Below are 22,295 nucleotides of genomic sequence, written 5' to 3'. Positions count from 1 at the left end.
TAGTGCAAAGGATTTTAAGCTGATGATATATTATTGAGGAAAGGCTCTACATGGTTTGGGAGAAGAGAATGAGCAGAGTGTAGAAAGCAATTTGATTTCTAACTCCCTGTAGATCCATAGTGACACCAAGAATGATAGAATCAGATAATTGTAGAACTTGAAGCTGCTCTTTTACCTGTCTCTTAAATTGTTCTGGGTTTGAGGCCCTTCAAATTCTTGAGGAAAATAGGAAAATATTAGCTCCTCTGACACCATTTGGGGAAAGGAATTAACAATTAGGGAAGAATCTTAAGAAACTTAATAACTTTTTGCCTCTCCCCCTCCCCCAAAGAATGTCTTTTAAATATTCCTATGGCACCCATCCCATCTTTCAGTATTTTGTACAACTACCATACCTTGTTCATTTCTTCTACATTACAGTTTTTACAGTAGAATACTTTATTTAAAGGGTGGCCTCTTTTTTAAAATTATTGTTCTCTTTGTTATCTTAGTTATGAAATTTATCAGCTGGTCAGTAATGATTGAGCATCTATTGTGTACTCATTTTTGAGAAATTTTGAGATCTTAAAAGGATTTATTTTTGTTTCTGTTTTGGGGATAGCACCTGGCAGTGCTCAGGGCTTACTCTTGACTTTGTGCTTAGGGATGACTCTGGACAAGGCTCAGAGGTTCATATTGGGGTGCAAGGGATCGAGCGAGCCCGGCTCAGCTGTGTGTAAAGCAAGTGCCTTTCCCACTGTACTATCTCACCAGCTTCTTAAATGGATTCTTAATGGATGGTTCTTTCTGGTTTGGTTTTTAAATAGTAAGGCTTGCACGTGAGTTGGGAAATGACTGCTCCATGAATTGATGTTCTTTGTGATTCTGTTGGACTGTACAGAAATGTAATTGTGTCTTAGAAAAATTGCTCTGAAGTGTCCAGCCTGAAAGAATAAGACTATCTTTCCAACATAAGGAAGAAAAAACAAAAAAAAGGACTTCTGATCCTTTTTGAAGAGGCAATTCTGAAATAGGAAAGAAACATGTTCTCCATCTGAAACTGACAACCTGAAGGATTTTCAGGTTGTTTCCTTAGAGAAATTTGCCTTTAGTCAGCTCAGTCTGGTGAATGCATAGAGAAACTTCTAGAAGTACAAAGCTGCAGGGGGCAAAAGGGCAAGGAGTCAGAATTGGCAGGAGCCAGTGAAGGCTCTATCTAGTGTAGGATTCACACCCTTGTTTCTAGGCCCTCTTCATTGAAAAGATAAAAGGGATTGACCTGGAGAACCCTCCAGATAGTCTTCCCTAAAGATTTCTGGCCTTGTAATTTAGTGCTCAAGGAGGTAGCACTGTAGCACTGTCCCCCATTCTTCATCCATTCACTCGAGCGGGCACCAGTAACGTCTCCATTGTGAGATTTGTTACTGTTTTTGGCATACCGAATACGTCACGGGGAGCTTGCCAGACTTTGCCATGCAGGCGAAATACTCTCAGTAGCTTGCCCGGCTCTCCGAGGGGGCGGAGGAAGGAGGTAGTATCAGGTTTTTTAATGCTAGTTTTAAAGAAATTAATACTTTAAAATGCATTGTGGTTAAGTAGCAGGGTCATGGCATTGATATTTATGCTTTTGATATGCAAAGTTACTGCACTGGTATCACCAACAAAATGCCCAAGACTTCCCCCCTTGACTGTCCTTGTGTCACTTCTAGCTTATAGTCTGCCTCTTCCTGCCTCTCTCTCTCTCTTTTTTGCCCCCGTACCTCTTTTTCTGCTAAATTTTCACTTTATTTTTGTTCTCATGTTTCACCTCTACAGTTTGCTTGCTTTGTACTCTTAAACCTTCTTTCCAAATTCAGAATCAGGACAGAGAAGGGTATGGAGTTTGGAAAAGGAAAGAAGCAGGTAAAATGCTTCTTGTATTTGTAGAAAGGATGGTGTCTTATTATGGACTGTGAAATTGTCTCATTTTATATCCTAGGACTCTAGAAGCTTAACTTAGCACTGTGGAAGCATTGTGTTGAAATAATTCAGAGCATGTGTTTCAGGTAATTTCTCGTCATGGCAGCACATAATTCAGCCTCTTCTATTGCAGATACCATGTTATTGTTAGGAGCTATAGAAATTGGACCTTTGTGGTGTATTATTTCCTAAAATATATTTTCAAGTCTTTATTCAAAATTGGTTACATTCACAAATGAATGTTATCTGTATCACATTTCAAATGTTGACTTTTCAAAAAAATGTGTTTTATTTCTTGAGAACTTTCAGGAAAGCAGCCCAGGTAAGAAAGCTTGATAGGATAGCAGTCATATCTGATTAAGGAGATTGAGTCTCAGAGAAATTACCAGGTACATGAAAAAATTTAATTACCAGGTAGGGGTGATTCTGAACCTCAAACCCTGGGGCCTGACTTTTGTAAACTTTAAGTTTTTCTCCTCTCTTTAAATGAAGTAGATTAGTTTTTCCAAGGGGGAAATTCTCAGCTTAGAATTTACTCTGAAAACCATTTGCTTTTCTTTCTAGGGTTTGTTGAGGCAGGACGGGAAGCCAATCTGATGGGGTGTGGGTGGTGGGAGGGATGCTGGGACCATTGGTGGTGGAAAATGGGCACTGGTGGAGGGATGGGTACTCGACCATTGTACGACTGAAATGCAAGCATGAAAATTTGTAAGTCTGTAATTGTACCTCATGGTGATTCACTAATACAAAATTTTAAAAAATAGTTGCTATTCTTGGGTGTTAGTCTCCTATTTTTGTTATTTTATGTCCCCCAGATGAATTGGAGGCCAGTCGCACACTCTAGGGGTAAAGGCAGCTCAGATAGAGAAGGGAGCACCAAATAAAGGGTGTTGGGAAGATCCGCCCAGGATGGGAGATGCATGCTGAAAGTAGACTATACAGGGAACATGATTGCCACTCAATTCCTCCTTTGCAAACCACAGCACCCAAAAGGAGAGAGAGAACAAAAGGGAATGCCCTGCCACAGAGGCAGGGTGGGATGGGGGGGATGGGGAATGCGAGGGATACTGGGATTAGTGGTGGTGGAGAATGGGCACTGGTGGAGGGATGGGTACTCGATCATTGTATAACTGAAACCTAAGCGCAAAAATTTGTAAGTCTACAACTGTACCTCATGGTGTTTCACTAATAAAAATGAAAAAAAAAATAGTTGCTGGATAGTGGAGGGGGTAAAGTATTTTCCTTTGCCTGTGGCTGACTCTGCACTGCATATGATCACCTGAACACCTGCCTCCAGGGAGTGCTTAGGGACTATCCCTGTCTCTCTGAGTGCTACCAGGTGTGGCACAACCACACCCCCCCACCCAAAACAAACAAACAAACAAAAAAAACCTTGTGGGGGTGGAGTTGGAAGTGCTCACAGGATAGGATAGGAACACATGTTTGTGGGAGCTATCTCCAGCAGTGTAGAGTCCCTTGACCACCATTGAATGCAGCCCAAATATAAAACCAAGATAAGTTAGAAGAAAATAAGCAAATAGAAGTAGTTTGCCCTGCCTGTGAAGAGAGGCCAATTGTAGTAGCAATTAACAACAGATTAATCAGCAAAAGAGTTTCAGTGCTTGAAAGCATACTTTATATTTATTTTCTTGGAGGCAGAGTTAAAGGACAGAGTCGAACCTCTTTGTAAGAAGTACGCGTATGTATGAAGAGCCACTGTCCTCTCTCCTTCCCCATCTTTCCACCAAAAAAAAAAAAAGAAGGCACAAGCTTCACTAGAACATTGCATGTTCACTAGAACACGCAAACTTACAAAGGACACTCATTTGAAGCAGTCGCTTCCCAATTCCTCATCATCACTCTCAGTAATGTACCAGGACTTTCGCTGCTTCAGGAGTCACTGGAGAGAACGAATTCAGGCCCTGCCAGATGAGGGCAGGCCAGGCTCTTTTTCCTGGAGAGATCTTCAGCTCCAGCTGTCATCCGGCCTTGTCAATCTCTTCCCGGTCTCCCACGGCTGCTCTTCTACTCCAAGCCCTCCATGGAGAATTCTGCCTCGCGTTCCTGGGGCTGGTACCTCGCTGCCACCGCTCAAGCCGCCCCTCCTTTCTCTCTCCTGTCTTCCTCTTCTCCCTCCAGGTGCTTTCACAGACGTGGCCTCATTTCTAAATACGAGACTGAGAAGTAAGTAGTATTCCCTTGGTACCCTCGAGGAGAGCGGAGAGGTTAAAATGACTTGCCCCAGGTCATAGCTATTAAGTGGCAAATTTAGAACTCGAAACCAGGTCATTTTATTCCCAGTCCCGTGCTCTTTTCACCTTCCCATGGCTGGATCTTCCATCTTAGGAGCAGTCATATTTTGCAGAGAAAAAGAAGTCGTGGGTGGTTGTTTTTGAGCCTAGAGATGAGGGCACTTGAAGAACATGATTGATAGTTTGAGTTGTCCCTGGATGGTCCAGTGTCCCACGCAGTTCACGAGCCATAATTCAGGGTTATGTTTCAACTTATTTTCAAAAGGCGCGCGTGTCAACCAGCATGCTGTTATTTATGTCCTGGTTGTGTGCTGGATATTGTACCAGGCACTGGGTATAGTGCTGAATACAGCAGCAGAGCAACTTTTTTCACCTACCGACCCTTCTTTTCTTGTGTGCTTTATTTTGGAGAAAACCAGCCATGTCTCCAGAACCTTTTCAGCAAAGTAAGTCATGTTAAACTTCAGTTCACACTTTAGAGAGGAGACTGCAGTGTAGAAGAACAAGGTGCTGCTCCCTGGTGCCGTTGCTGACAGAAGGTCAGAGTCCAAGATCCCCCACCATGGGTACATAGCAAAAGTTCTTCTTATCCCATGTTCTCCTGGAATATCAACCATAGTAGGTCTATGAGTAATGTTTCCTTATAACGAGTGAGTGAGGGGGGTGGGATGGAGAGAGGGGCAGAGAGAGGGTGGTCTCTGTTAGGACGATTGTCTGTACGAAGTTTGCATGTTTTTCACATGGTCAGCATGAATTTTCTCTTGATACAAGGGTACTTCAATTAGTCCATCAGTAGTAGAATGGGTTTCATTATACACCATTTTCCTTAATGTTGGGATTTCCAAAAATCTATTGGTGCTTTGAGAACTTACTGTAGAATAGGGCTTAGAAAATATAGTGTTTAAATGTAACTTTGTTTTTCTTGATCCAGCCTATATGATGATTTTTACTTTGTATTTGGCAGCTCAAATAGATGAAATTGTAAAGGTTGAAGTGTCACTTCTGCCTCCCACCCCCATCCCACTCCAAAAGCACACACAAAGCCAGCTACTTCAATGTTTTCCTCCTTAGCAGTTTCTGAAACAAACTAGTCATAAAAATATTTTTCTCTTTACAATTTTATTCTTTGCTTCTACTTTATTTTTATTCATTTACTTACTTTGCGGTACCAAGGACCAAATGCAGGGCATCCAGTGAAGCAATTTTTCTTTATATCTTGTGATTGCTTATACCATTAAGTAAGGTAAGCTTGCAGATATTTATCACTGGGATTAGTCACTCTCAGTATCTCAGTGGAAGGGAAGGACCTTGGAACCTGAAATGATACTGCTTCACCCTCATTTTATCTTCTTATTTGGGGGTGGAAGGTGGGGTTTGGACCACACTGGGCAATGCTGTAATGCTTATGAAAGACACCTGATGCCAGTATTTCAACTGGGGTTGACTGTATGCAAGGTAAGTGCCTTATCCACTGTGCTATCACTCTAGTCCTCACCTTCATTTTCTAGGAGAAACTTGAATTCTAAGAAGTGTTCTGTCTCTATCTAGAACTAAACTAGGTCTCCTAGTCTCGGAGCAGGTAGAAGAGGAGGGCCTTATTGAAAGTGTTTTTTTTTTTTTTTAAATCATCCAATAGAAATTTTGCTCGCAGGGCCCGAGTATAGCAGGGAGAGTGCTTGCCTTGCATGCAGTTGACCCAAGTTCGATCCCTGGCATCCCATATGATCCCCTGAGCACTGCCCAGAGTAACTCCTGAGCGCAGAGCCAGGAGTAAACCCTGAGTATCACTGGGTGTGGCCCCGAAGCCAAAAATTGAAAATAGAAAATTGCTCACATAAAGGCAGTATTGATTGTCAGCTTCAGTTTGAGTGGCAGTTTGTTCTCATTTTGGGTGTTCTACTTTCATAGTTCTTCTTTGGAGATGTGAGACTACTTCAGAATTTGCTATCCAAATGTCCTTGTAAATCAGAGCCTCTGATTCACTCTTTCCTTTAGCATGCTACTTAAAACAATCCAGTATTCTCTTGGAAAACAGAAGAATTTAATAAGAAAGGAACCCGTGGTTCCAAAACAAATAAGGTCCAAGTCCAAGACATCTAAAGCTTGTGTGGAATCCCTCCGGCATTTATCCCACTGGGCCCCAGGGAAGGGAGGAGACAAAAGTCCATATCCCTGTTTAGTTCAATTAAAGGTGAAACTGTCTGTCAGACTATTTATAGCATGTTTATAGCATGATAGGAAAAACAAAGGAACATAGGTTTGAAAACTTGGTGTTTATTCATAGCTGGTAAGGACATTTTGTTTTTCTTTGTCTTAAAGGAAATATTCTTTGACATACTCTATACTAAATTACATGAATTTATTTTTTCCATTTTTTTAAATGAAAGAACTCTGATTTTCAAAATTATTGGTATTTGCATTGTAGGCATATAACATTTCAACAGCAATTTCACTGCCAGTGTCAATTTTCCTTCACTAGTGTTCCCGTATTTCCTCCCCACCCCAACCCTCACCCAATCCCCACCTGTCAACTTGACAGGCACTTTACAAAATTTTAGTAGCAACTTACATCTCATGTTTTCCGTTTTGTTGAGTCCGTGTGTTGGATATATGGCTATACCACTCACCCATGTCATAGTATAACTGAAGCCCTGCTGTCCTTTTACCCATTACTTCCTGTTGTCTGCCCTCGCCCCTTGATTTTTTTCCTCTCCTCTCTAAATGCCGTGGTCAAGGGTGATCTAGGCGTCCCCCTTTTACTCCAGTACATTTGCTCATCCAGGAGTCTATATACCACAGATTAGTGAGATCAACTTGTGTTCGTAATGACATGAATTTAAACCATGGCATGCTAGCCATGTGGCTTTTAATATACTAATATACAAATTGTTAACAATTCATGTTTCATGTTAAGCAACCAATGAAATGTTGGTCTTCAGGATGATGACTTCACTTATTTTGATGGATATAGAGGGGATTCAATGAAAGATACTGTCTTAAGAAAAGATTTTTCTTTTAAATGTTGATAGAAATTAATTGCTGTTTCCAAGGAGTTTCAGTCAGGTATGGTATGATTATAATAGACTTTCCAGTAAAATTTTGTCAATTTTTGTTTTATAATTATATATTGCCATTTACTCTAATAGCTCTTTCTCCATAACTTTTGAATGAAGGTGCCATTACTTTTTAGTTTCAAGGCTACAAATTTCTTGACTTTCATAAGTCATTATTATAACTTAATTTAGGTAATATAATGAAAACTGTATGGGTGAAGCATGCTAAGATCTATGAGGAACCTTTACTAGATGAACGTGTTTAACTCAGGGAGATATTCATCACAGTTGTCTTGAGGAGGTTATTCAGAGATATTTCTTTGATTTGGGGGTCACTTATGAGCTGTCATATACAGAAGATGACATAAAAGCACCTGTGGGTACTTTGGTCACCATTACTAGTTTCTCTCTGTTTTGTTAGCATCATTTGTTGTAGATATTTTATCCAGAAATGTCTTCTCCAAATAAAGCATCATTGGGGATGGCCATTTCCTAGCATTTGTGTGTCTGTGTGTGTGTGTGTGTGGGGGGGGGGGGGGGGAGAGGACTAGATATGCTTGAAAATTTGAAATAATTTTAAAAAGTATCATATTTTATATTTTAAAGATATACATTAGCAAATAGTAAATATTCTCACTGGTAGTTTTACCTATATGCTACCTTCAACCCATCCAGAAATTAAAAAATATCTATATAGGAGGGCCCAGAGCAATAGTACAGTAGGTCGCTTGTTTGTCTTGCATGCTGTCAACCTTGGTTTGATCTCTGGCCTTCCATAGGGTCCCCGGAGCAATGCCAGGTGTAATTCATGAGTGCAGAGCCAGTAGTAACCCCTGAGCATCACCGGCTGTGACCCCAAAAGGCAAAACAAAACAACAACAACAACAATAACAACAACAACAAAACAAAAAAACTCCTTCAAAACCAAAGAATCCTCTATAGGAGGATTCAACTTTGGTAGGTCAATAGCCATTATTCTTATTTAGCTTTTTAGTTTTAATTTTTAAATTTTTTGGTTTGTGGGCCACACCTGGTGGTGCTTACAGCTTACTCTTGGCTTTGTACTCAGGTGTCAACCCTGGTGAGGCTCAGGAGACCATATGGGGTCCTGGGTATTGATCCTGGGTCTGCTGCGTGCAAGACAAACTCCCAACCCACTGTACTCTTTCCAGCCTCAACCCTCATATTTACTGTGTGTAAAGTTTCTAGAAAAGGTTGGCAATATAAATTAATGAAAGTCAAATTTTAATTTTTCTTCACATGAGAATGAAACAATTGTGATAATAAGGGCTTCCATTCCTGACCCAAGCACCTCAGGCCATTTCTTTTTCAACAAATGAGCTAAAACCATATTTAATCAGATTTAAGTGACATATTTCTGATCCTCTCGGGTTGCATTTAATATATGCCTGACTCATTTAAATATGGAAGCATAATAGAATCAAATTATATGAAATGGTTTAATATATGTCAACACATTCTTACATGTTCAATGAAGGTGATTTGTGTCTTATTTTCAGTGCAGCAGGTCAGAATTTGAAATTATGCCATGAAGTTAATAAAATGTAGGATGAATTCTTGGAGGAAATATTTGATAGGTATCTTTGTGAAAAATTTTATGACCAATGAATGTGATACACTCTCTTATAGTAAATTACAGAGATATATCTGTTTAGCTGCCCTCTTTCACATTATAAAAATTTACTGCAGAAAGCAATGCCATGAACAATCAAGTGCTTGGCATTTCTGCTGTGTTTGAATTTCTGCTTTTCTAGACTGCCTTCCCATCAGTACAAATAACCTCACCTTGAGCCTTAAGATTGTATAAATCAAACTGACCTTTAAGATGCATGAATCAACTCTTAAGGAATGAATTTTTTATTCTTTCATTTCCTTTTCTCTTGCCATTACTTCATAAAGTCAAGTAGCTTTGACTTGACGAGTGGCCATTGTAGGCTCATAATCCTTTGGTGAATTTACAGAATTAAGTTGTTCTAGGTCAATCCCAAAACTTGATTATTCTCTCTGACAGAAACTACCTCCATCAATTAGGATGTTCTTCCTTGTACCTATTAACCATTTAAAAGTGTTTAACAAGCCAGATAGGATTTGGAATACACATATTCAGAGGATATTCTTTCAAATGCCTATGTTTATTTGAAGTGCTTTCCACAGATGTTGCCTTCTGAAATCTTGGGAGAAATTTTATCTCATTAAATTATTTTCATAGGAACTTGTTTGGTCTACACCTCTTGTTTTGTTAAATTCTGAATAAGGTACTACCTTTTTGAGCCAAAAACTAGATCTGAGAGGGAGCTGTAATGTAGTATGAAATCAATTCAGGATAGGAAAGATAATAATAATAACAATTTAGTAGATTATTATAAATGTTTCTGCCTTTACTTGAAACTATTGAAGAATCTTTTGATTCAATTTAATTCAATAACCAATGAGTTATAGAAATAATGCTAGGACCTCAAGAATGATAGATTACAACTTTAAGAGCTAACAGACAGAAAAAGATCATCCTGGCCAACATTTGGAAATCAGAAGCAGCTATGGCAAAGTTAGAGTCCCAGAATGTGTCAGAAGGCTGGCTGCTTTATCACCAGTTAGTAAGTCTTATTCCATGTCTTTAGGCATTTGATATTCCTTTTGGGCACTGTTTCTGGTCTTCTAGGAACAGATACCAAGCAAGAGTAAGTACAACAACTGTTGCAAGTTATACAATAATTATTTAGGTATTGTGCTTCATTGTTGTACATGGGCCATGCTTTGAGTCTTTTGTGTTAAACAGAAAAGACTAAAAGAGCCAGGGTGGCTCTTTGCTCTGAGTTTGTTAACAAGTGTGCTTTTCTTTCTCTTCCTCTCCCTTTGTCCCTCCTTCCTTCCCTTCCTTCCCCTTTTCTGATTTTTCATAGCAATTACCTTATGGTATTACTTTGTTCTCGACAGTTCTTATGGGAAATCTTTAAGTCTTATTGGTAAGATTAAGCTGAATTTTGGAACCGGTCCTACTTTTTACCAACTGATGAAAAGCAACTGTTGTTTATCCTCTGATATTTAGCAAGTTCCTTCTGTGACCATGTCTGTGTCTTCCTGGGGATGCTTAAGCAGAAAACACATATACTTCTTGCATTATTATCTCATTAAGAATTATAAGCTTACTCTTGAGCATTTTGCTTTGTTGTTATGCTGCTTTATAAAAAATGGTGAAAATGAATGATAGAACCAATTTTCTCTTACTGAAAGCATTGAAAGGGGAAATAGTAGGTGATGATTGTAAATGTTCCTGTCCAGCCTCCCACCCCACCTCCACTTTGTGAAAAAAGTTTCTCAGACAACGTTGCTTTGATGAGATAAGAAGAGTAACTTTACCCAGTTGATGGAGAAGGCAGCAAGGAGAAAAAGCAGGTCACAGAGAGAGGAAGTGTCTTTGCTCAGACTGGAGGGGGTAGGAAATGAAACTGGGCATTGCTTTCACACTATTCAAAGTTTCTGATTCCAGAGGTCTGGGGTTGGGATGGAAAAATAGGGCTGGAGGGGTAGGAATGAAGAATTGGCATTTCTCAGTTTTCCCAGGGAATCCTGACTTAGAGTTCACTGCCGTAGTGTAATTAGACTATTGGAGAATTAGCTAAGATTCTTAATTTTTCTTAAGCAATTTTCTCTGAAGCAATAGTACAGTGGGCAGGGTGCTTGCTTTGTGCCTGTGGTCAATCCAGGTTCCTCCTAAGACATCCAAGTGCTCCAGCGGTGATTGCTGAGTGCTGAGCCAAGAGTTAACTCTGAGCACTGCTGGGTTTGGCCACACAACAAGAGTAACAACAACAAAAACAAATAAGCAAAAGATGATGGTACTAAAGTAGCCATAGAAAATGCAAAAATGGCAGTTGAAGTTTGTTAGTGCAGGTGACAGACTCTTGATGTCTAGAGGAAAACTGAATTATAATTTCATCGCTGAACTAACATGATTAAGGAAACAATATGGTTTAGAACTGTATTCTAAAAATTTGTTTCCTTGTCATTTATTTTAGCTTATAGCTTATAAACCTTTTTTTAATTTGTTAACATAAACTGTTGCCTTAAAAACATGCATCTGTTTATCTATATTATTGTTTTCCAACCATCCTGAAGTTTATTCCATTTACAGTGTTTAATCCTCCATAGTAGAGACTTGGTACTCCTACTCGTTCAAGTACTGTAGAATGGAATTGTGGAGAGAGAGATAATTTCATGTGGGTGGGGAGCTGTAGTTGAAGTTCTTTATTTTATCTTCTTTTATTCTTTATTTGGTTGGGGGGCCACACCCTGTGGTACTCAGGGATTACTCTTAACTCTGTGCTCAGGGATCACTCTTGGTATTGTATGGGGACCATGTGCAGTGCTGGGAAATCAAACTAGAGTTGTTTGTGTGCAAGTGCCTTAGTCCTTGAACTATCCCCTGCCCTGTAGTTGAAATAACTGGCTAGAAAATATTTAAGTACAATTTCTCTGAGGATAAGTCTTTATTCATGCTCACATTCTTGTCCCAGTGTGGTCAAAGTGTGTGGTGTTGTGCAGGAGTAAACAAAAGAACTATAGCACACTTCTTTGGAATAAATAGGTGGTGAGGTAAACCATTGGCAATTTGAATTTTGCATATGAACTTGTTAATAAACTTTCTGTTATTAGTACAATTAAAGCAAATGAAATTCCAAACAAGAGTTAAATACTATCTGAGGTTTTTAATGAAAAAAATAGGAAAAATATATAGGCATATAAGACATAACATATTATCTGAATAAAACTAAAAATATAATCATGGAGAGAGAATAAGAGTATTAAACTAAAATTGAAGTTTAGGTACTTGTGAAAAGGAATTCAGAAAGTTGCAAATTTCAGTCAACTTTATCTTTTTTTTTTTTTTTTCAGTCAACTTTATCTTAAGTGGGATCTATCCTAAATCTTTTGTTTTTCATTGTGTTTTGGAGGGCCCAGTGGTGCGCAGGGACTACTCCCAACACTGTGCTCAACGCTCAGTTGTTGCTGGTGGTACTCAGGGGACCATGCTCAGGTGACAGGGATGGAAACTTGGCCTACTGCAGGCAGAGCATACACTCAGTGCTTTGAACTATTTCTTTGGCCTAAAGACGGAGATGTTTTAAGATCAGATGCTATGTTAACGTGGGTTCCGGGGCGGAGATCTCCAAGCCTACTCGGATTGGAGTCGAGCATCCTCCACCCAGATCCTCCAAATTCCAGTAGACAGGGGTCACACCCACCAACTGGCCCCCTGGGTCCGTGTAATCCCATCAGCGGCCAAGACTCCCGGAACCGCGCAGCCGCGTTTGCGGCCGCGCAACATCTTATTATGACATCTCATTCCTACTTTGACAAACTGGCAGGCTACCGAATGTAGCCTGCCCACACGGCAGAGTCTGGCAAACTCCCCGTGGCGTACCCAATATGCCAAATACCAGTAACAATGATGGGTCTCATTCTTCTAAAGAGCCTTGAATATAACCTCAGGGCCAGGATGAAGGAGACGTTACTGGGGCCTGCTTGAGGCAATCGACGAATAACAGGATGATTTGTGATTGTGATTGTGTGATTGCTATGTTTTAATATCTCTGTTACTTAACTCTTAGAAATTCAGTACCATGGTACTTTCCTTTGTTCCTATTTAGTTGGTAAAACAGCTACACATTAAGGCGAATGCTGGTAGGACTTTAGCATATACAAAATGATATTCTTCTAACAAACAATATATTTTACTAGGTCTAAACAGTGATGCTTTTTATTATTTTGTGAATAGAAGAATATGAGGTGGAAAGAATTTATGTCCTTTATGTAAAGTTAGCTTTCTCCAGCTCAGAAATGTCAAAACTATGAGGAGAGCACAGATTGGCTGACTCCAAATCGGATTTCTTTGTAAATTTAACTATTAATTTGTGAGTGTTTGATCTTTGCCTCCCATGTGCCCAAGTATCATTGAAGATGTGTGTAGGTTGGCAGAAGTGAAGCTCTCTTCTTCTTTACTTTCAAATATTTTAAATTATAGAAATTTTGCTTTTCAGTTTTTTTAACTCATCACATTACTGTTTCAAGCATTTTATATAAGAAATATATATATATATACACATATGTATAGTAGAGAACTAAAAACAAACAATAGGCAAAAAAGAAAAAAAAGCTTTTCATCCAAGTAGTGTGCTGGGCAGAGAAGCCATTAATAAATATGTATTGATTGAATGCCAGGAATTAGCTCCCTGACCCCTGGGTAAATTGCTTAAGTTGTCATATTCCATCTGTAAAAGAGGGTGGTTGCCAGAGCTCTAGTGCCACTTATTTTCTTATGTTATGGATTTAAGTGACATTAGCAATCTTTCAGAGACTTGGCGAGAGGTGTTAAATAAATCATACCTTTTATTATTATCTTTAAGCAAGAAATGACTTGAAATTTGCTTTTCAAAAATTTCTTCCTGCTCTTTATCATACATAGGAAAGAAAATCAGCTATTTGCAGTGTGTGTTATATGTATTTATCTGGGTGTGAGTATGTAGTCAGAGCAAATGCATTTATTTATAAATAAATCATCATTATAAAATATTAAAAACTCCTTCCTGTGATACTTCCAGTTCTATTGTTTAGTTTCCACCTGCCCTGACCCCAAAGTAAAGTCAAGTATGGATTTTCAATATATCTATCTGCATTTCTTCATGAAAATAGAATAATAAGGAAAGGGAATAAATAGCATAGGAAATGCTTATTTGATTTCTTGGTAGTCTTTCTAGTTGATTGTGTTTCCTTCATGGGCATAATATGAGCTTGTGTATTTTAATCCAAATGATTTACTTCGTTCATTAGGTGTTATTAGCATCATCGTCCAAAAAATGTGCTAATTTGGAAGAGAAACTAAATTAGATACTGACTTTCAATAGAGGATGTGACAGCATATGAGGGAATGATTTTTTATAAAACACAGTGTTCCTGTTGCCCCACAATAAATTTAAATAAACCAGATTTTTCCCCAGATGGGATTACACTGTCTCTAACATATTTACTACCATGATAAACAACTTTCTTTTTTCCCTATTGTTTCAGTACTCTTTTATGCTTCTCAAATTGTGTTACAGCCGAGTTTGTATTTCCATTCTATAGGCAGTTTGTGTACATAGAGAACTGTGCTCATCTATTCACTGAAATCCTCTATTAAAAGGGGTTGGTACTGGTGATTGGACATTTAAGCCAACAAATAAAAAAGTACTCAAGGAAGGCCAATTGCTAGGCTGTTCAGTATGACCTTTACTTTTCATATAAATGAATTGGGCTATAATAGAATTCTACACAAAATTAACCAAAAGAATCAGTAAAATTTATACTTCTATTAATATTTGATATTTAATAAATCTAAAATTAATTGTAAGGAATGACATAGCAATAGGATTTTAATGTATCATTTTGTCCTGGCGATTCGATAGGAGTGGATCATTGTGAAGGTTATTTTGGAACTTTGCTCATCTTCATCCAGTTTTATAATTTATCTTTTGGAATGGCCTCAGCAAAATTTTCTATGTTCACAATTTAAGATGAGGACTTTCTTCTGATTCACAGGGAATGACTGAATGTTAGTTCTTCAAGTTAGGGTCTTAACAATTCTCTTGTCTGACCTTTGCTTATAACATTTGTGTTATAAGTTGTGTTCTTCCTTTTGACTTTTTAGAGTCAACCATTGGCAGGAGCCTTATTTAATCTTTCTATTGAGCTGTTTCTTCTCTTGAATAGGACATAAACCTATTTATAAATTTATCTTTCATATGGGCATACTGTTCTGGAATACTATTGAGTATGCTGTGCCAAGGTGTATTCTATTTTAAAAGCAATATAATAGGTTGCAGTGTGATTAAGAACTAGGGTGTTACAAGTGTAACTTATAGTTAAATCCTGACACTCAAGGCCTATCACATGTTCTGGTCTAATGTGCAAACAAGTTGATTTTTACTTTAGCTTTTTAAAGCATGATGTTTCTCATAAATGCTGCCCGTTTATTCTGATATTTTTCTCCCTAATACTTGAATTGATAATGCTACCATAACTAAATTATATCAAGTTCTTGAGGCATTACATTTCTAGTTTGATTTATACATGTAAAGCAAGATTTTACTCAATAGATTTAATATGACTTTATAATATGAATGGAAAAAAGAAAATGAAAATCTAATGTAGTGACTGTATGTGTGTCCTCTATCAAAGAAATTTGCTTTCATGATATTTGGTGGTCTAATAATAACAACATTCTTCCTGAATTAAGAAAAATCTTTCCAAGAAATATTTTAAAATTCAGGTATGATTCTGAATCTCTACTTCTTTTCTGTTCATTTATTTTATACCACTTTCCTGATTGTATTATGCTATGATATTTAACTGATTGTTGTTTTATGCTTAAGTGAAAATATTAAAGAGCAAAATGCTTTGTCTTTAAGTTGGAGCAGAACTAACATGTGACCACTTTTGAATGGAATTTTAGATTTTAAAGCAATCTCTGGGATGGAAGCTGGTTCCTTCAACTACACTGGGGTTTGGGGCGAGTGGTTAAAGGGACTCTTCAAAGGTCAGCCGGCGACTTTATGGGGAGAAATTGAGCCAGAGCTATCTCTTGAATCCTTGCTGTTTTTCCCCCTTTATCACAAGATCCAAATTCAGATGGTTTGATTTGCTACGTTTGTCTTATTGCATTATTTCAGGGCCATTGCTTTATAATACATATCCTTGGAAGCCTTTTGACCTGCCTTTTAACATTCTGGGCTAACTTGGGGTTTGAATTTGAAGGTAGATTTCAAACTGTGCAGTGCTGATTAAACCAAAGGAATTACACCATGAAGAATATGTTCTCCCCGCCCTCACCCCCACCCCATATTTCCTTGTCAAAAAGCTATATGTTCCTAAAGAAAACAGATTGAAGAATGTTTTACCAAATTGGTTGCAAATCTGTGGATTTTTTAAAGAAGAGATTTTGGGGAGTGTCCATAATAAGTTAATGTTTAAGGTTAGCATCGAGCTGCTGATAGATGCTGCGAGGGTGATGCCTACTTTCCCAAAAGTGCTCTGCAGCTTCCTATGGGCCATTTCACTTGTATGTTCATTGTGGATGATATGTTAAAACCCAAAGATGTAAATAAAAGGATTAGTTGCATTTTACAGTGCAGAGAACAGAGCATATTCCATGAATGTTTAAGGTAGGGTCTGAACCAAGGTGTTTTCAAAAGCTCTGACTCTTGGCCTCTGAGTTCTTTTATATCCACACTAAACATAATTTTCTCTGAGGCAAGATAGTGCTTGTAGTTAAACTTAGGTTCTCTGTGTACCATTGATTTGAGTTAACAAAATACTTACAGACGCTTAAAATAAGCTTCAGCAGTATATTTGAGATTTCTTAAGTAACATACATCTTAACCCAGTCGCCTTCTTGCTGTGGTTCTTAATATTTAGTCTCAAGGTTTTGCATGTTGTGTTTTCCTGCATTTATTTGGGGTGATAAGTCATGTGCCTTATATGACATTGGGAAGCCTTTGTTTCTGTTCTCAAAAGAATAAGTGCTTTTCTATTATTCCCAAATCAGATGAAAGCTGCTAGTCGTAGACTCCTAAATATTTTACCAATATCTTGTTGTTTACTTTCCTCTTATAAAACTTAAGAGGAAACTTTGACATCTTAAATATCTTCAGTATTTTACCTTCCTCTTAGAGAACATTTCTTTATTACCTCAAGAAAATAATCATGAAGAAATATCCGGTTCAGTTCTCCACCCAGCGTACTGCAGCTTGTACTATACTCTTCTCTTAATAAACTTCTCTTAGAATCATGATAGCTAGTGAAAATTTTGGCTTTTATCTCCTTTTGGCACCGTCATATCTACTTTCTTCTAACAAACTAAAATCCAGTGTCTGCTCTCTTTGCTTTGTCCCGGGTTGTTCCTGACACTTTTCAGTTTGTAAATTCGCATCTGTAGTATTGACAGCAAATAATTTGGCTTCTTCTGATGTTTCTCTCATTTATATTTGTACTATTTCCTTCTATTAAATAATAATTATAATTTAGAGTGTGAGAGGTGCCATAAAATAGGCATTGTATTTGCTAAACAGAAGATATTTGGTATAATTACATACCTAAAGAAGAATAAAAGCCATTTCATTCTATTGTTTAGTTCAGTGACATGCCAGAACTACACATCTACACATCTAAGTGCTTGCTCACTTTTATAGTAAAGGTAGACAGAGAAGAGAAAATCATTACTATGTTTATTAAGTGAAAACAAAAATATATACTCTGTAAAAGTAGATTTACTTAGTGATATAGGTCATTTTTTTTCTTCCCCATTCCTGGTCATGCTCAGGAATTAAGTGTGGCTCAGAGATCATTTCTAATAGATCTCAGGGGGATCATATGTGATACCAGAATTCAAACTTTGGTTGGCCAGATACAAAGCAAGCAACCTGCCTGCTGTACTAACTCTCTGACTTGGCATAGGCCAGATTTTCTGGTATACTTTTAAGCAGTGGTTGCAGATTTTATTTCAGCAGTAGCTTACTTGAAGTTCATATCTTTAAGGACTGTAATACTATGTCAAAGATTCCAGATTGATCCTTAGGCTATTATTATTATTATTATTATTGCTTGGGACAAGCAGCCTACTGATTTTGAAAAAGCAATTCCTGTTGCAGGTATTAACTTTCTGAAACACAACTTGAAACCTCTTGCTTTAGAAGAGGAAAGATAGAGGATTTCCCTCCCTTATTCCAGAAGACTGAAAGTTTTTCTAAACAGGAACTACATTCCTTGTAGGCACAGTGTATCAAGAGTTGCTACCATTTTAGCATCACTATTTTTTTCTGTCTTCATTTGTAATATCTGATAGGGCTTAAATCAGTTAGGATATTTAGGATAGGCTACCTGTGCCAAATGCCTTGCATGCGGCCAACCTGGGTTCAATTTCCAGCATCCCATATGGCCCCCTGAGCACTGCTAGGTGTGATACCGGAGTTCATGAGCCAGGAGTAACCCCTGTGCAATGCCGGGTGTGACCCAAAAAGAAAATAAAAACAAAGATTAAATTATGCAGTTTCTAGTGGCTGTATCAATCAATACAGTTTTCCCAGTGATTTTTATGACTAAATAGAAGCATTGTTTTCTTGGGAGGCTGTAGCGTTGAGAGAATTTAAGATTTGAGAAGTGTGATTGAGAAATTGTCATTGTCAAACCTTTGTTAGCATTAGATGGCGAAATCAGGATGTAAGACAAGAGCGAGTAGGAAGTGTTCAAGGAGGCGTAGTTGGCCCTCACCTTTATTAGAGAGGGAAAACAGGTTTGCAGTTCAGCAGTCCTGGAGGAGGATATGAAGATGGACTTTCTTTAGGGTGTTTACAGATTTTCCTTTGTAAGCAACGTAATATCCTCCCCGCCAGCCCCCATGTGCCTGGTCAACACATATCCTACTGCTTCTTTCTGTTTGGCCTCAGATGATACACTGCAGAAAGGGGATACTTATCTAGATGCTAAAGGAACTCCCATTTCTCTGCATGTCATTTTGTTTTCATGTTCACTGTAGAATTTACAACTCAGTACTTTCTCAAAAATGATTCGTATTTACTTTCTTTTTTGCCTTTCTTCCCCCTGCTTCCAACAGTAGAGAGAAGCTTGGTAATTGCAGACACCATGTCAGTTGTGTTTATTGCTCCATCTGCAGTCCTAGAATAGAGCCTGCTATTAGAGCACAGTGTCTCTGGCTAGACGAATAACCTGCCAGAGGGCAGAACTCCACCTGATCTTTGTGGCAGTGATGATACAGTGTTTGTGGGATTGAATTAATTAGGCTATTATTATTGAGGGGAAAAGCAAGGTCAATGAAAAAATAGAATAAATTTACTTATTTGGGGGGAGGGCACACCTGGCAGTGCTCAGGGATTTTCCCTGGCTTTGTGCTCAGGAGTGACCTCTGGCTGTGCTTGGGAGACCATAGGTGGGACCAAGGATTGAATGGGATCCACTGCATGTCAGGCAAGAGGCTTAACTCCCCAGCTCATAAATGTATACATGAAGCCATTATATTTTGTTTTCTCCTCTAAATAATAGGCAGGCTTAGAATAACTGCCCAAATATATGACTTAGGACTAATACTTGATGCGCAGGGGCTGTCCAAATTTGCTGTTGACTTCTTCTGCATCAAGAAATCATGAGATGATTATATCAGGAAATGGGATTCTTCCGATGCTTCTTTGAGGATTAAGAGGCTCTTACTTGCTTCTCTAGAAGATCATTTTCTCCATAGCTAATGTTGCTTTTCCAGATGGACCTTCTTAAATTGGTATTCTGAAAAGGATTTTGCCTATGTTTTAACTAAAAAAAAAAATTATCCTTGAAACAGAAAAAAAGATAAGATTTTCTATTTTTGAATAATCTTTAATGAAATAATTAGGTCTGTAGATTGAACTTTCTCTAAAGATGTAATTTTACTTTCTTCCATCTAAGTAGCCTTGAAATATTTTATATATATGTATTTATATATCTATACGTAGATGTATAAATATATATTGCTATTAGGTCAGACATTTGTAGCAAAGCTATCTATTGAGTTTTATAGAGGAAACTTGGGACATATTGGCAGAACTATCAATTTTAATGACAAATGTATGTCTGAGGACTGATATTTAATATTTACTAGTACTTTAATATGGGCCATTTCAGTATTTTTTGATTCATTTGTTCCATGTTTCTTGGAGAAGTGACTGTGAGGACAGTCTTATATTAGTGTTATGGCATTATTCCTTCAAATGCAACGTGTTGATTAACCTCAGCCAGATGGGCTTTTCCAACTCCAGTGATGTAACTCCTCAGCAAGCTAAACATGTGTATACTTTAACCCTCTTTCCCCGGAGTGTTTTCCCGGCTTGGAGGGAGAATCTAGAGATATACTCAGTCTGTAAGGATAAATGAAGTCATTTCTCTCCCACTTCCTTCTTTTTATTGAATCACCATGAGATCCTCAGCTACGAAGTTGTTCCTCATTGGGTTTCAGTCATACAGTGTTCCAGCAGCGCTCCCTTCACCATTGTCCGTTTCCTACTACCAGTATCCCCAGTTTCCTTTCTACTCCCTCTGCCCCCCATCTCCCAGCCTGCCTCAATGGCAGGTACTTTCCTTGTCTCTCCTTCTCTCTCTCTCTCTGCCCCCCCCCCACCCCCCACACACACCTTTCGGCATTATTATGTATCACAAGATTTTTCTATTTGGAGTCTTACTCTGAATTGAGGAGTCTTCTCTGCCACTGAAAATTAATTGACTCTCCTGGGGATTTCCACCCCCTTCTCCTTTTTAATGAGGGGCCACCCTGGCAGTGTTCAGGGGACCATGAGGTACCAGGGATTTTGCTCAGGGACTTGCGCATACTTGGCATGTTTTCTACCACTTGAGTTATCTTTTCCTGCTCACTTTGCCTTCTCCACTTGGACTCTTAGACATGAATTTCTGAGTGTGTATGATAGGAGAGCTCATATATACGTATAAATTTAATACGTATTACCTGCTTTTTCCTCTTCTTGTTTTCAGTGTTTTTGTTTGTACTATTAGATTGTTTGGCTTTGATTACTTTCATGATGCTTTTGGTCATGCTTTATACTTGCCATTGAGGTCTTCTCAACTTCCAGACATAATCTGTTCCATTGAAACTCATGCTAAAATTATGAGTTTCATATTTCATAAACATGTAGTTTCAGAATTCAGAAAATTATGAAATAATAAATTCATAATATCACAATTCAAAATATAAAGTGTGATATTGTACAACTCATTTTCATGAAAGTAGGCTGGGTTCCACTATGAGAAAAGGTGTGAGGCATAGCCTTATCCCATGGAAAGCACAGAATATAGCTTGGATGAGAATTGACTTGATAGTAGTATCGATTAGGATTAGCCAATATGATGCTATGAGAAAAGAGGTTGAACAGCGGAGAGGGAAGCTGAAATTTTAACTTTGGCACTGGACTCCAGAGGAGCTGCTAGTCCTTGAGTGCTGAATCTTAAAGAGATGGACAGGCTTTCAACATCTGCCCAACTAGTTAAGTGTAGCACTGTAGCACTGTCCTCCCATTGTTCATTGATTTGCTCGAGCAGGAACCAATAACGTCTCCATTGTGAGACTTGTTGTTGCTGTTTTTGGCATATTGGATACCTCACTGGTGGCTTGCCAGGCTTTCCCGTGCAGGCAGAATATCTCAGTAGCTTGCTGGGCTCTCCGAGAGGGGCAGAGGAATCGAACCCAGGTCGGCTGCGTGCAAGGCAAATGCCCTACCCACTATGCTCTCACTCCGGCCCCTTCAGCAGCACATATACTAAAATTGGAACGATACAGAGAAGATTAGCATGGCCCCTACCAAGGACGACATGAAAATTCATGAAGTTAAGTGTATCTAGTTTATTTAAAGCTTTATGAAATTTAATTGGATAGCTATTATGCATGACCATGGTTCTTTATTGTATAGGAAACTGGTTTTAGAATTAAGTCTGAATTTAAGAAGCCAGCAAGGTACAAAGAACAATGTGAATTGAAGTTCTCTGAAAATTATATCTGATCCCTTCTTAGGGAAAGAAAAGAAGGGCAACAAAAGCAAAAACATTATTTTGTAGTTGTTTGGAAATAATCTGTTTTGAAATGGGATGAATAGAAGCAATGGTGGACTCTCTCTTACAAAAACAAAACCAGCATCCAACTGTTGCATTTCTTCCTTTCAAAATATCATGAGCACTTGACCTTGTTCAGTGGCATTAAAGGTCACACAGAAAAGCTGGGAGCAGCAAGATGGGCCTGTAGTACCTGTTTAACTGTTCCTTGGGGTTAGATGGCATGGTCATGGTCCTCCCGTTGTTCATCGATTTGCTCGAGCAGGCCCAGTAACGTCTCCATCATGAGACTTATTGTTACTTTGTTTGGCATATCAAAACCTCACGGGGAGCTTGCCAGGCTCTGCCGTGCGGGCGAGATACTCTCGGTAGCTTGCCGGGCTCTCCGAGAGGGGCG

At 38.5% G+C, this 22,295-nt stretch overlaps 1 protein-coding gene and 1 non-coding gene across 3 annotated transcripts in view; both read left to right on the top strand.

The window, feature by feature from the left end:
• The window catches only part of MLLT3 (MLLT3 super elongation complex subunit), a 325,185-nt gene that overhangs the window by 149,529 nt on the left and 153,361 nt on the right, over positions 1 to 22,295 (top strand). The window lies entirely within an intron of this gene.
• LOC130026704 (U6 spliceosomal RNA) lies at positions 21,589 to 21,696 on the top strand. Its single transcript, XR_008792903.1, has one exon. It is a non-coding gene; the product is annotated as a U6 spliceosomal RNA (small nuclear RNA).

The sequence above is a fragment of the Sorex fumeus genome, unplaced genomic scaffold (genome assembly GCF_029834395.1).
Source record: "Sorex fumeus unplaced genomic scaffold, SorFum_2.1 ptg000034l, whole genome shotgun sequence".
Lineage (NCBI taxonomy): Eukaryota > Metazoa > Chordata > Mammalia > Eulipotyphla > Soricidae > Sorex > Sorex fumeus.
The sequence above is the reverse complement of the archived record's forward strand: the minus strand, read 5'-3'. Positions and strand labels throughout refer to the sequence as shown.